Source organism: Nilaparvata lugens, chromosome 13 (genome assembly GCF_014356525.2).
Source record: "Nilaparvata lugens isolate BPH chromosome 13, ASM1435652v1, whole genome shotgun sequence".
In the NCBI taxonomy this organism is placed as follows: Eukaryota; Metazoa; Arthropoda; class Insecta; order Hemiptera; family Delphacidae; genus Nilaparvata; species Nilaparvata lugens.
In genome coordinates, this window is record NC_052516.1 from 7,364,569 (window position 1) to 7,378,887 (window position 14,319).

At 32.3% G+C, this 14,319-nt stretch overlaps 1 protein-coding gene across 2 annotated transcripts in view; it reads left to right on the forward strand.

Moving 5' to 3' along the window:
- The first annotated feature begins 6,382 nt into the window (after nt 1-6,382).
- The window catches only part of LOC111056876 (serine protease inhibitor 88Ea), a 39,246-nt gene continuing 31,309 nt past the window's right edge, over nt 6,383-14,319 (forward strand). The window contains exon 1 of one of the 2 annotated variants that reach the window (XM_039439693.1): nt 6,383-6,650. The gene's annotated coding sequence lies outside the window, so the exon portion shown is untranslated. The remainder of the gene's footprint in view (nt 6,651-14,319) is intronic. The other variant, XM_039439694.1, reaches the window with a different exon arrangement.

Sequence of the window (14,319 nt, forward strand, 5' to 3'; positions counted from 1 at the left end):
TTTGAAATTGAAATTTATTCACAACATGTTTTACAAATGTTTTTACAATGCAATTATTAGAGAAAACAGTATCATGATGAAAAAAAATAGCTTAACAGCTGTGGTTGAAGTTCTACACTATTGTACATAATAATATCTACGAGACAGTCACTCAATTTTGATAACTAAAAAAACGTCTTTGTCAATTTCACACAAACAGGAATAGAGCAATAGTAAAGAACAAAAAATAAATAAAACCTGAAAAAACGAAATATAAAATTCTTCGAAGTACTAAACCATTATACAGTAAATAATATATAACATAAAACGAATAAATAAATAGATAAACCTCTGTCACCAGTAACATTTTTAACAATTGAGTCAAGGAACAGTCAAGACTAGGCTATTATTATAGTATACCTATCTTACTTCATTTTTCTGTTGTTTTTTCTCTTAATATTGTACTGTATTGTAAAAAATTCCTTGCTGATAATAATTGGAGGTATAATTTCTTTTGTGTGAGATTAGCTTTGAACTATCTGTATTGGTTGGATGGAAAGAGCTAATAATTATCTATAACTAGCCGTCAGGCTCGCTTCGCTCGCCATATCCGTCTAGCCAGGGGGCGAAGAATGAGATCAGCAGGCTCGCTTCGCTCGCCTGCATTTTTCATTTGAGCATTTTTATCATAAATGTTAGGACAATCCAGTCGGGGGTCCAGACTAAACGTCTGGCTAAACGGATATGGCGAGCGAAGCGAGCCAGACGGCTAGAAATATAATATTCCCAGGATTGAAGTAGCAGTGCCCAATCATTTTTCCGCGATAAATGCATTTGAATCTTCAACTTGGTGCCAACCTAACAAAGTCAACTCAACTTAATGCCAACCTGACAAAATTATTAATTTAGTTGCCAGTTAACAACTGTTTCGAAGAGGTACTCAATCTAGATTATAGTTCTATAGTAACATATGATATGGAAATTTCAATTATAATTAAGAGATTGGGAGAAGAAGAATATACATGCTAAAAGACGAACTTTAAACCCTTAAAAACAACCCTTAGAGTTAAAATATTGCCAAAAGATTTCTTAGTGCGCCTCTAAAGGGCCAACTGAACATACCTACCAAATTTGAACGTTTTTGGTCCGGTAGATTTTTAGTTATGCGAGTGAGTGAGTGAGTGAGTCAGTCAGTCAGTGAGTGAGTGCCATTTCGCTTTTATATATAGATATAGTAGAGAAAAGAGTCAGCTTATACACGTACGGGATAGAAAATTCACGACTAATGCATCATCGCATGTCTGAACTACTCAACTGATCAATTTGAAATTTTGTATATTGATTTTTAATTAATCAAGGATGGTTATAGGCTTATTTTCAATTCGATAAGTTTTCAGTTTGTCAAGATCTTTATTGGACCCTTGTGGAGCACGGGTTACCTGCTAGTTATCTATGAAGAATGCTTACGATTGTCACCACAGACCTTGAAAATACAGAGACCTTAATCTCATCCAGATTTTAGCAAGGTCATTCTTCTCAACTTGTGTGACCCAGTTCTCAATCAATTTTATCTGTCACACAAACTGTGTCAAGTAAATCCGAAGAAATCCTCAAACTCCTCATTCTCAGAATAAGTAAGTCATCGACTATTCTCACTTCCACTCTCATAAAATTTCTACAGTTTATTTACAAGAAAATAACCAATGGGTAATCCCGTCTACGTACTTTAAATACCTACCAAGGTCTACCTATTTTCCCCACAAATCGAAGTAGGCCTACATGATTATCAATATAAAATCTTGCCATATAAAAATTGACAAGCACGATATACGAGACCACTTAACAATAGAGAAGCCTTCCTTGGATATGAATAGATATAGTCCCATGGTAGAATAATTTTATATTCACTCACACAATAGAGATTAGATTATGTATGTAGAAAGATGGAGATACTATCTACATAACATATACAGAGTTATTTGCTTTAAATTGTCAAAATTCATTCCTTATAGATAGATTGGAACACCAAGGCTTCCCATTCTTTTAATGCTGAACGTTGAAAGTGAATCTCTATAATACAGCTATAAATAATCCACTGAACCGAAAACAATGAAAAATCTATAAGCTTCAAAGATATCAATGCACAAGGTAAGGAAATAGTCCCAGACAAGGTTGTTTCCATTCTTCCAGCTAAGACTTAGAGTTTGTTATCTTAAGTGTGATCTAAAGCACGAAATGCAGTCAAGTATTCTTTGAATAAAAGGATCGTGACTGTAGATATGACTCAGTCATTGACAACCAAGTCATGACCTAGTCATTGATAAATAATTACTATTCTATAGAAATATAAATATTCATTAGCCGACTAGATGGTATCCTGTGCTCTACAAGACGGGTCCAATTAAGAACTTGACAAACTGAAAACTTATCGGATTTGAAATAGGTCTACAACCATCCTCGGTAAATTAAGAATCAATATGCAAAATTTCAAGTTGATCAGTTGAGTAGTTGAGACATGATGATGCGTCATTTGAGAATTTCCTATCCCGTGAGTGTATAAGCTGACTCTTTTCTTTATTATAATTATTATAGATAATATCTGCTCTTTCCATCCAACCGATACAGACAGTTCAAAGCGAGTCTCACACCAAATAAATTACAGTATATATATATCTGATTATTACCAGCAAGGATTTTTTTACAATACCGTACAGTACATATTATTAAGAGAAAAGACAACAGAAAAATAAATTATGATAAATACTCAAACAATATTTGTTTTTCTAATTCTATTACCAATAATTCATTAATCATAATTATTGAATTAGCAAATTCAATATTCAATAGATATTCAAAATGAATGGTTCACAGAATACAGGGGTTTCGTTCAATGATAATAAATCTCTTCCAATTTCTAAGCTAATTCTTTATTGATTCATACAATAAGTACCGTACATCATAAAAAATGATAGGGAGAGAAAAAATAAGGTAACCTTGTGCTATTCCTCTCCCAAATTTAGATAAGGTTACACATAGTCCAAAATAGTAGTCTCTTAGTTGTTCACTTCACTAAATTTTCAGTTTTTAATTATTTTCACAAAGTAAATTTTTAAATTTGGATGCTTCAGAACTAAACATAGAAGAAATATTTCTGCTAATACCACTAGTAATCAGATTACATCAAAATGTTGAGGCAATCCAGCTTAAATTGTTTTGGTTTTGGTTATATAGGATGCATCAAATAAAATGAAAAACTCTACTATTAGTGTTATTCTAGAATGTAGAATACAATAAAACTATAATTCAGCAGTGTAGGAATAATATTTTTATGAATACTTATTATTATTTATGAAAAAAAATGAATGCTGACCGTTAAAAGTATATCATCTAACTATTTAATTTGTTCTGTTTTTGGTTAGATCATACAAAAAATGAAATAAAAGGCTTCTAGTAACAGTAATATTAAAAAAAAAACTATCAAAAGTATTCAACTGTGTATAAATAATTGATTGACGTTATTATTTACATTTATTTCTGATAGTTTGAAGTACTGTACATCTCTTTAATCATTATCATACATTTTTCTACATTTAATTTTCTTATTTCTAATTTTTCTAGTTGCATTTCAAATTTTCTTTGCATTTTCAATCTATTAATGTAATAGAAGCAAAATTGATCTTATATCTGTTGCTTCTTGTTTTCCAATAAATAAATCTCTCTATTGAATTTGTTTGTTTTTGGTTACAGTGCATGAAATAAAATAGAAGGCTATTGTGATTTCAGAATTTATAATATAGGTAATAAAACTATAAAATAGCTGTGTAACACTCACACAACTTTCCTTGACGTTATGAAAATTGATCACCTGACGCTAGTGTACAAGCGCATCATCTCAAGTCTACTTATAAAAAAAGATCTGAGCCAGCTGGTGACAGGACAATAACGCTGGAGACATACGAGGTCTGCTATCTCTTCTTAGTGAATGATTTAGGAATCTAAAATCAAACTTTGCATAGATGGGGCGGAGCTCTTGAAATTTTTACAGATATGAAACTTGTGGCAGTTGATAGAGCTTATCAATGACTATTTTAGGTATAAATTTAATCAAAATCGTTGGAGTCGTTTTCGAGAAAATCGCAAAAAACCGGTTTTTGACAACATTTTCTCCATTTTAGCCGCCATCGAAATTGTTCGTGTCGGATCATTATAGTGTAAGGACCTCAAGTTCCAAATTTCAAGTCATTCCGTTGAATGGGAGATGAGATATCGTGTACACAGACGCACATACATAGGGTATATCATATGGGTCTATTTAGTATTGTTTCAAATACACACACTCATACACACACATACACACACACACACACACACACACACCACACACACACACACACACACACACACACACACACACACACACACACACAACACACACACACACACCACACACACACACACACACACACACACACACACACACACACACACACACACACACACACACACACTTCAATAAATTGAAATTATTTTCATTTATTCCTTCCCCAAGATCGAGATTGCTCTTTTGGAGAAGTATTTTAATAATTGTTTCAAATTCAAATTCAAATTTATTTATTCCACACTCATAACTACATATACGTACATGAATCAAACAAAGCTCAACATGACAATACAATCCAACCAAAGTGTAATAATAATAAACGGTAAGTGAAAAAACCACTGGCATAAGATGACTCTTGTTCGCCAGTGGGAGTAGGAGATGAAATATTATTATAATACGCTTAACCTGATTGAAATTGATTTAGCACAGAAGCAAATATTTTTATAGAATAGTAAATTATGAAACGAAGAATCGAAAAAAATTCACAAAATATTTAAATTGAAAATAAAAAACTCTGGCAAATCGTAATTCCCATACGAAAAAAATAACAAAATATTCAAATTGGAATAAAAATTTTGGCAAATCGTAATACTTATACGAAAAAAACACAAAATACGGTATTCAAATTGAAAAAAAAAATCTTGGCAAATCGCAATTCCTATACGAAAAAAATCACAAAATATTCAAATCAAAATAAAAATTCTGGCAAATCCAATCTCTTATGTTATTAGGGACAGTTTTGATACATGGAAATCAATGAGATCTGAAGGTAATTTATTGATTATTTTTGGTGCTATATAAATAAGCTGCTTACGAATGATTGTCAGGTCTGAGTCATAACATTTATATTTATTTATATTGTATCTGGTTCGTTGATGTTCATTATTTATTTAAAAAAATTTTTTTTGTTACTCTGAAAGTATTTAAAGACGTCCAATACATACAGCTGGCGGATTGTCATCACTTTAATTTCATTGAAGGCTTGAATAGAAGGGTATATCATGGGTCTATTTAGTATTGTTTTTATAATCATTTTTTGTATTACAAATAGAGCTAATAGATGAGAGTTGAATGCTCCCCCCCAAACCACTAATCCATATTGCAGTAGGGACTGTACAATTGCAAAGTAAACCATTTTTAACATTGGTATCTGGAGTATGGGCCGCAATTTATAGAAGTTATAGGATACAAACTCTAATCGCTCACACAAATAATCAATGTGTCTTTTCCATTTAAATCCTTCATCAATAATTATACCTAGGTATTTGATGTGGCTGGTTTTTGCTATTTCAGGGCAGTTACATGCAGCTAAATTATTGTTATAATTCTCACAATTAATGTGCAGTTTAAGTACACAGTTCGTTTCTTCTCTTCCAGCAATACTCCTCGAAAAAGCAATATACTTTGTTTTTTAATATTTAAACTAAGGGAGTTGAAATCCAGCCATCTTTTTAGTGTAGAGACGCATTTAGAGGCCGTCTCATAGGTCTCATTCCATGTTTCACCCCCATACAACAACACTGTGTCATCTGCAAATGAATATACTTCCCCTCCATTCAACTCTAATCTAAGTACTTCATTCACATATAACAGGAAGAGGATAGGTGATAAGACAGTGCCTTGAGGGAGACCATAGCATGAAAGAGGTATTAGAATAATTATTTTATCATTGCAGTGTATGTATTGTAAAGTTTATTGATTTTTTTGTAATTTATGAGGAATAAAATATGAATAATATTATGGCATTTTTTCACTTGTGATTGATAATAATAATTAACAACCGATGACAAAAGACACGTACACTACCCAAAGTTCATTGATACCTACTTACTTTAATCTTTTTTAAAGTGTAAGGTTGCTGGTAAAATCCAGAATAATCGATAAAAGATTGTGCAAATTATTGCGTACGTCTTAATACCTGGAAATTCCCCGGCATAATAGTGAGGGTTTTTGAATTTCCCGCCAGACGGCGCTAGTAGAGTGGCCACAATCTTTTCAACCTTTGCAAGCAGCTTGTCTCGTTTGTTCACTCAGTCAGTTTTTGACTTCTCTAGTGAAAGTTTTCGTCTATCTTAGTACGCTGACAAAACATAACCTTCAATTTGACAAACTTTTGTTTGAAGTTTGAATTACTTTGTGCGCTACGGCTAAAATAAGTTTTGTAGTGTATAATCTCCAAAAGTTCTTGCAAAAATACAATCTGCACATAAGTTGTTAGATATTTTGCAGTTTTGCGGGGTAAAGTTTGGAAAAATCTTGTGTGAAGGACAGCTTTACTTAAATATTCAGTGTAAGTTTCTAGTTGTACCATTTTAAAATTTTATTTTGTTTTCTGGGGTCCATCGCATGAGAAAATAAGACATAATAAAATTAGTAGTCAGCTGGTTATTAGAATACAAAATTAGACTACCGTACTAAAATATTTGCTTGTATTTTCTCATGCAACCAGGGCCCTTAAGTTGCAAAAAAAAATTTTTTAGTGTTGTAAAATAATTGTTAAAGGTGAGTAAAAATTTGACGAATGGAAAAAAATTGAAGAGCAGAATTATTGTGTAACAATAATATTATTGGTAAATAGTAGAAGTGTATAAATAATACTAATACTGTAAATCTAAAATAGTAATTAATATCTAATTTAAAAGGGTACTTAAGATTTATAATTCTATTTATATAAAAATTATCCCTAAAGAAAAAAGACAAATAATACTGCGGTTTATTGCCATTATAAATTATTAACAAAATTCAAAATAACTTATTTAAAATTGAAATTAATATGGTATGTATATCATATTAGGCTAAGTAAGTAAAGTAAATCCGTATTGATTTTTGTTTTTGGGGAGTTCCTTGCGGTAAGCACCCCCCTGGCCCGAATGTTAGCCATCGATTGTCCAAACTTCAGTCGGGACTGACAGTCAACGTGCCCATCCGAATGGATAGGTAGTAGCATAGCCACCTCTAATACAAGGCCCTTGCCTACGATATTGCAACGTCGCAGTGTTGGACTAGAATCTAATACATGATTGGTGAAAAAGATCAGCTGGTATTTTTTAAAATCTTTTTAACCAATCATGTATTAGATTCTAGGCCTACACTGTGACGTTACAATATCGTAGGCCGGGGCCTTGTATTAGAGGTGGCTATGGTAGTAGCCTAATTTTTTTACAAATATACCTATCGTTGTATTTAATAACATATAGAGATAGAAATATTTCTATATTTGTTCAATGCTGGTAGATTCAGGTAGGCGACTCACGCTCAGTGCTTCCGTTGGAAGGGCGACCGCTTGATGACCAGCTGCTCTGTAACTTTTTGAACCGTATAGGCTGATGCTTCTGAAACCAATCACCGTTGGTTAGGAACCCACTCAAACAATAGCTCTATGCATTATCATCTTCAATGCGTAAGGGTGAAAGAATCAGTGGATTTCTTGAGATAGATTCCCACATATCAATGATCAGTGGCCGTGGAAGGTACAGTGAAGATATAAATCCAATGTGTTATAATGGGACTATTCACACTCAACCCGGTCGAGCTAGTATGAACAGTCCCATTGCAACTTATGAGAATAATATTCTTATATACTGATATCTTAGAATTCAATTTTTATTCCGCATATTTATTTGTAAAACTTCACTTTATTTTATACTGTAGTCTCCATCGAAAGAATTCCCCCAGTTGAATAATAATCGCTTCTCAGTGGTACGGAACCCACCTTCAACTGTAAGTCCAAAGAAATTTAAATATAAATCCAAGTGTCCTCATTAAAAATTGTTTACTCACAACATGATGCCATTATCAAGTGATTCTACATAGATCTAAGTCCATTTATCTCTCTTTATCATCCGTCTACGCACAAGCCTAGAGTTCATGTGAGCACCACCCTCAGTAAAAAAAAAATCAAGTAATTGGGTACTGCTTTTCCATTCAAATAAAATTATCTAAAACTGGGCAGGGTTAGATTTGATTATTTCCTAGTACGGTAAGTCATCTCATAGGTCTGAGATGCGCAATTCTCCAAAATTGTAAGATTACATGTTTTTACATGGAGTTGATACCACTTGATTATACTTTATTATGCCATCACTCACTTGAGTCGTAATAAAACTTAGCTCTATTGAATCTGTACGGTAATACTCCCCACAGAGCCCATCAAATTTTGCTATTATTCTCCAATTGTAACTAAATTATTGAACATCATTACAGTCTCAGAATTATTGAGGAAAAGTCAGCGTCGGAAGAGTTAGTATTTGGGGAAATAGCCTTGAATAATACCACAAATCGCTGTCAATAGATTGGTGGTCAATTTTTCAGACTTGAAATTTCTTATGAAAGATCGAAATACTATAGTGAGGTCCACGTTATAATGGTAGTATTTGATTAACATTGATGTTACTATGCTTGTCTATCATTCAACAAAGTGGATATCGCTATCTCTTTCTCGCTTTGCACTGTTGCCAGATCGTCTTTTAACAATGTAGAAATATAATTAATTAACAAGATATTTACACTTGATTATGAGAATTCATTATGAAATCACTGAAAATATAATTTCTTGCTTAATAAAATATAATCGATTTTTTTAAACGAGAGGTTTAAAATCAAACCTCTTAAACTTAAAAGCTTAAAATTACATCGATACATCGATAGCTCTATAATTTTCTAGCTCCGAAATGTTGCCAGATCGTTTTCTATCAATTTAGAAATATAATCAATAAACAAAATATTCCATATCAATCACAGATATGTATTATTTGATCATTGAAAAATATATTTTCCTGACTAATATAGTTGATTATTTTAAACTAGAATGAACAGTTTATATAACTTAAGATATACCGGTATCAGCTACCGTCTATAGAAGGCATTGACAAGACAGAGGATCGGCAAGGTTTTTCTACTATCTTTCTCCACTGCGATTATAACGTGAACCTCACTATAGTTATTTTTGAAACAGTTGAAACATTAATAGCCTATATAGGAACCATTTGATAAGATATTCCGGTATCAGCTATCCTATATAGAAGGAAGTTGCAAGGCAGATAATCGGAAACAGTACCGGAAAGGTTCACTAATGGAATCTATAGTGAGGTCCGCATTATAATTGCAGTGTTTGATTCGCAATTATTGTATTGCTATCCTTGTCTATCATTCAACAAAGCGGATAGCGCTATCTCTTTCTCGCTTTGCTCGGTTGCTAGTCGTCCGAAAAAAATGTAGAAAAAATAATTAACAAAAATAATATTTCATCATAATTATTGAAAAATATAATTTCTTGCATGATGAAATATAATTGATTATTTTAAACGAGAATATACAGTTAATATTACATCAATAAACCGCCTGTATCAGCTACCGTCTATAGAAGGCATTGACAAGGCAGATAATCGGCAACGCTGGACGTCTGTCTTTCTCCACTGCCATTATAACGTGGACCTCACTATAGAAAGCTAGTGCAGTTTTTGTGCTAGACAAATATTTCTTTAAAATATAAGTTGGAATTTCACAAATTAGCTGAAATTTATCATTGCGTTGACAGTCAAGTTGAGCAATAGGACACCCACCTATATTGGGTCTTCAGCCTTTCGAGATAAGGCTATGACAGGCAAGGCAAACCTAATAGACATACATGCTGGTAGGGGCCTATATACATGCCTATATGTCATCGAACGCTATTGCCTAATAAGCTTTGGTAAAATCGATAAATTCAGCTAGTTAATAAACATACTATAGTGAAGTTTATTATTGAATCAATAAAAAGGTCCACGTTTCAATGGCATTGAGAAAGATAGGAGAACAACGTTGCCGACAACTTTGTCTTGTAAATGCCTTCTATAGACGGTAGCTGATACAGGTTTATTGATGTCTTATTAACGTTTCATTCTCATTTAAAATGATCAACTATATTTTATTAAGCAAGAAATTATATTTTTCACTATTTTCATTATTAATTTAAAGGTCCACGTTCTAATGGCAGTGGAAAAATATAGGAGAACAACGTTACCGATCCTTTGATTTGTCAATGCCTTCTATAGAGGATAGCTGTAAGAGGTATATCTGATGTAATATTAAATGTTAACTCACGTTTAAAATAATCAATTACATTTTATTAAGCAAGAAATTATATTTTTCAATATTTTCATAATCAATTTTAATAATTAAGATGAAATATTTTCTTAATTAATTATCAAGTACACATTGTTAGATGACGATCTGGCTACAGAGCAAAGCGAGAAAGAGATAGTGCTACATCCGCTTTGTTGAATGGTAGATAAGGATAGCAATACCATTGCTAATCAAAGACTGTCATTATAACGTGGACCTCACTATAGATGATGGGATTAGTAGGTTTTACTTGTAAATTCAATTATATTCTCAATTCAAGAAATAAACAATTAGCACCACTTAACATTTTAAGTTCATAGAAATAGAAAAAGTTTTTCTATATTTGAAATCATTTGTTTATTTGAATGCACTGTTCGTTTCATAACAAATGCTGCGTAATAGGAGAGATACCAACTTGAGAGTGCTGTATTAAGAAAGTGTATGGAGAAAGTAGTCCTATTGAAAGTCAAAGGACCTAAGGCGCTACCATTTCAACCCACGCCACATTTAGCTGGCAGTAAGCGGTCTTATGGGTACTACTGTATAGTGCTGCCTCACCCTATGACAATAATACCTCATTTATGACTCAAGATTACTTGAAAAAAAATTGAAAAATACATAACAAAAAAAATATATATATTAGTAAAACTGAAATTTGAATACACGTATAAATTGAAAAATGCACTTACTATAGTGCACGTTATAATGGTAGTGTTTGATTAGCAATGGTATTGCTATCCTTGTCTAACATTCAACGAATCGGATAGCGCTATCTCTTTCTCGCTTTACTCTGTTGCCAGATCGTCTTCTAACAATGTAGAATTAATAATTAACTAACAAAATATTTCATCTTATTTATGAAAATTCATTATGAAATTATTGAAAAATATAATTCCTTGCTTAATAAAATGTAATTGATCATTTCTTAAACGAGAATGAACAGTTAATATTACATCGATAATCCCTGTATCAACTACCGTCCATAGAAGGCATTGAAAAGACTGAGGATCGGTAACGTTGTTCTGCTATCTTTCTCCTCTGCCATTATAACGTGGACCTCACTGTAGTGCAAAGTATGGATATGCAACACATTATCAGTTTTCAAAATTTAAAGAATAGTATTTTGGAAATAAGTTCTCAATTTGAAAATTCAAATAAGTTTTCGGAGTGGATTTTGACAATTTTTCTAGATGAAATATCCTCATAAATCATAAATCGTTCTGTATCTCTGTGCTTCATTCAATGAATAATAAATTATTCAAATGAATCACCTCTTACACAATTAGAAATATCTGAAATATACAGCACAAAATTAATAAAATATTTAGTTGAAGAAAGAAGAATAGTCAGTCTTTGAAACATAGTAAGTTTCCAATATTTGAATAGTCAAATAATTATTGTAAAGCTGCATTTTACCATGTGACCAGTAAGTAAAGAAAAACTGCTGTTTGTAATTTGAGAAAAAAACACGAATAATTCCAAGGTTATAGAAGATGAAATGAACAATAAATTGAGGTGATTATCTTTAATTTAGCTTGGTTCATCCATTCTATTTTTCAATACCGTAGTGATTGATTGGCTAGGTACTGTCTTCAATGATTTCCTTGAATGGCGAAGTTAGGGAACAGTCGGTCCTCTCTTTCATTCGATATTATTCAGTCTGTTTTCATAATTGAGATAAAACATTTTGGTAGTTTATCATACTTCTACATAGTCAGCAAACGGTTTGTAATGGTGTGGAGGTAGAAAAGGATGAAGCTATCTGCTTTGTCTAATGACAGATAAGGATAGCAACATCAATGTTAATCAAATACTGCCTTATAACGTGGAACTCACTATAAAGTAACAAAAACTGGATCTCATGGAAAAGCCTCTCCTTATATTGATAGGTACCTAGTCAGTGTATAATACTCTGAAAATACAATCAAGTAAACTGGTTTCGACTGGTTGGTGCCTCATCGCATTCCTGGGGCCGGGGCCTACCGCGTGGCCTTGATTGCATATTATTTATCCATTCACAATATTCTTGCGCTTTTGCTACAAAATTACTGTCCTAACTTCTCCCATTTTCCTGCTCCACAACTCTTGTAAAAATAATGTGTAAAAGTTGTTTTCCCCATATCAAGTATTTGTTCACAAATAAATAAATAAATTAGCAGAGTTTAAGTCTTTAAAAATGATTTTAGAAGAAATTTTCCTTCAATTGAATATGATAATTGTAGTAATATATACTGAAATACAATACAACAGAGGCATCACATTTTGAAACAAAATTGAATTAATCATGAAGAAACATAACCTCTAGACTATTTATTATAATAATAAAGTAAAGAACACAGGCTTATGCCCAAAATTGTCCCTTTTCAAATTTATACTACAGTCCAAATCAAAATCAAAGTTGAGCTACCGTACTCATTAAAATAACAATTTACACTTCAAAAAACAAACAACTCTTCAATTAAAAAATATATATCATAAAAATTCCACATAATTAAAAACAATTATTCAAAAAACTTGAATCTACGCTATAATAAAGGAAATACTGGTTCATAAACGTATGGGATAGGGAAATTATGTTTGACGCATCATTACGTCTGAACTACTGGACTGATTAACTTGAAATTTTGCATATAGATTCATCATTAACCGAGGATGGTTATAGGCCTATTTTCAATTCTTCAAAATCTCATTATGTCAAGTTCTGAAATCGACCCTTGCGGAGCACGGGTCACCGGCTAGTTTTAAATATTTATTTTTTATTATTTATTATTTTACAAAGGCGACTTTCTAGAAGTATTTTAAGCCTAGGTGATGAATGATAATACAATGAAGGTAGAGTTATGAATGAATAACAATTATAGGTTATGCTATTCACTTGAATCGATTTGAGTCCACTTTTCAGTCAAGAAATAAAAATAAACTAGAAATTTTGAATTTGATTTGATTAAAAACCAAATATCACAGAATGATTACATTCAATAAACTCTCAGAACTCTATAGAGGTTTTGGGCGAATGTCTGTTGTTTTCACCTGGATTGTATCTATTATCTATGAATAAATAGATAGATATATAATTGAGGCAATGCTGGCGCTATACTAATACTATTAGCATAAATCGCTTTCTCCTTGAAATTGTCAGACAATTTTTCAGACCACTAAAAATGTTCTGCCTCGAAAATGCAGTGTCACTCTCAACCTTCCAGCATCGGTTCAATGGCAAGCATTGATTCTATTCATGTATTAGAAATGCTGACATTTCAAAGTGAACCACAGCCTAAGGTCGCCGCAGCAATAGCCTTCATGGCAATGCATCTTAGGCTTCTCTCTCACTCTCTCTCTCTTTCAATTCAAATACTATTTTAACTCTGGCTTTCCCCAGTTCTCAATAACCATTATTCTTCAATCCGTAAAGCCTACAGTGAGATTCACGTTATAAAGTCACTACCTTATTGGTGTTGCTATCCTTGTCTATCATTAGACAAAGCAGATAGTTCTATCCTTTACTACCTCAGCACTGTTGCCGAATCGTTTGTTCACTATGAAAAAATTATGATGAACTAGAACCACCCAAAATATTGTATCACAATACAGGGTTATCATAAAAGAATGGTGCGGTTTCGAACATTGTTTAAAGAAAAACCAAAATTACTTACAGTTAATGTTTTTTATTCACCTAATTTGTCGTCTGAAACAGTTTTTTTACATGATTAATAACTTTCAATAAGTGCGCCCTTAGTCGCTCGACAAATGTCCAAACGATAATAAATATCTCTCTTAACATTCGATAACATTTCTTCGATTATGGTTGTCATTGGTTCTTTAATCCTGTTTTAAAGTGGTTCAGTTCGCGATTTCTT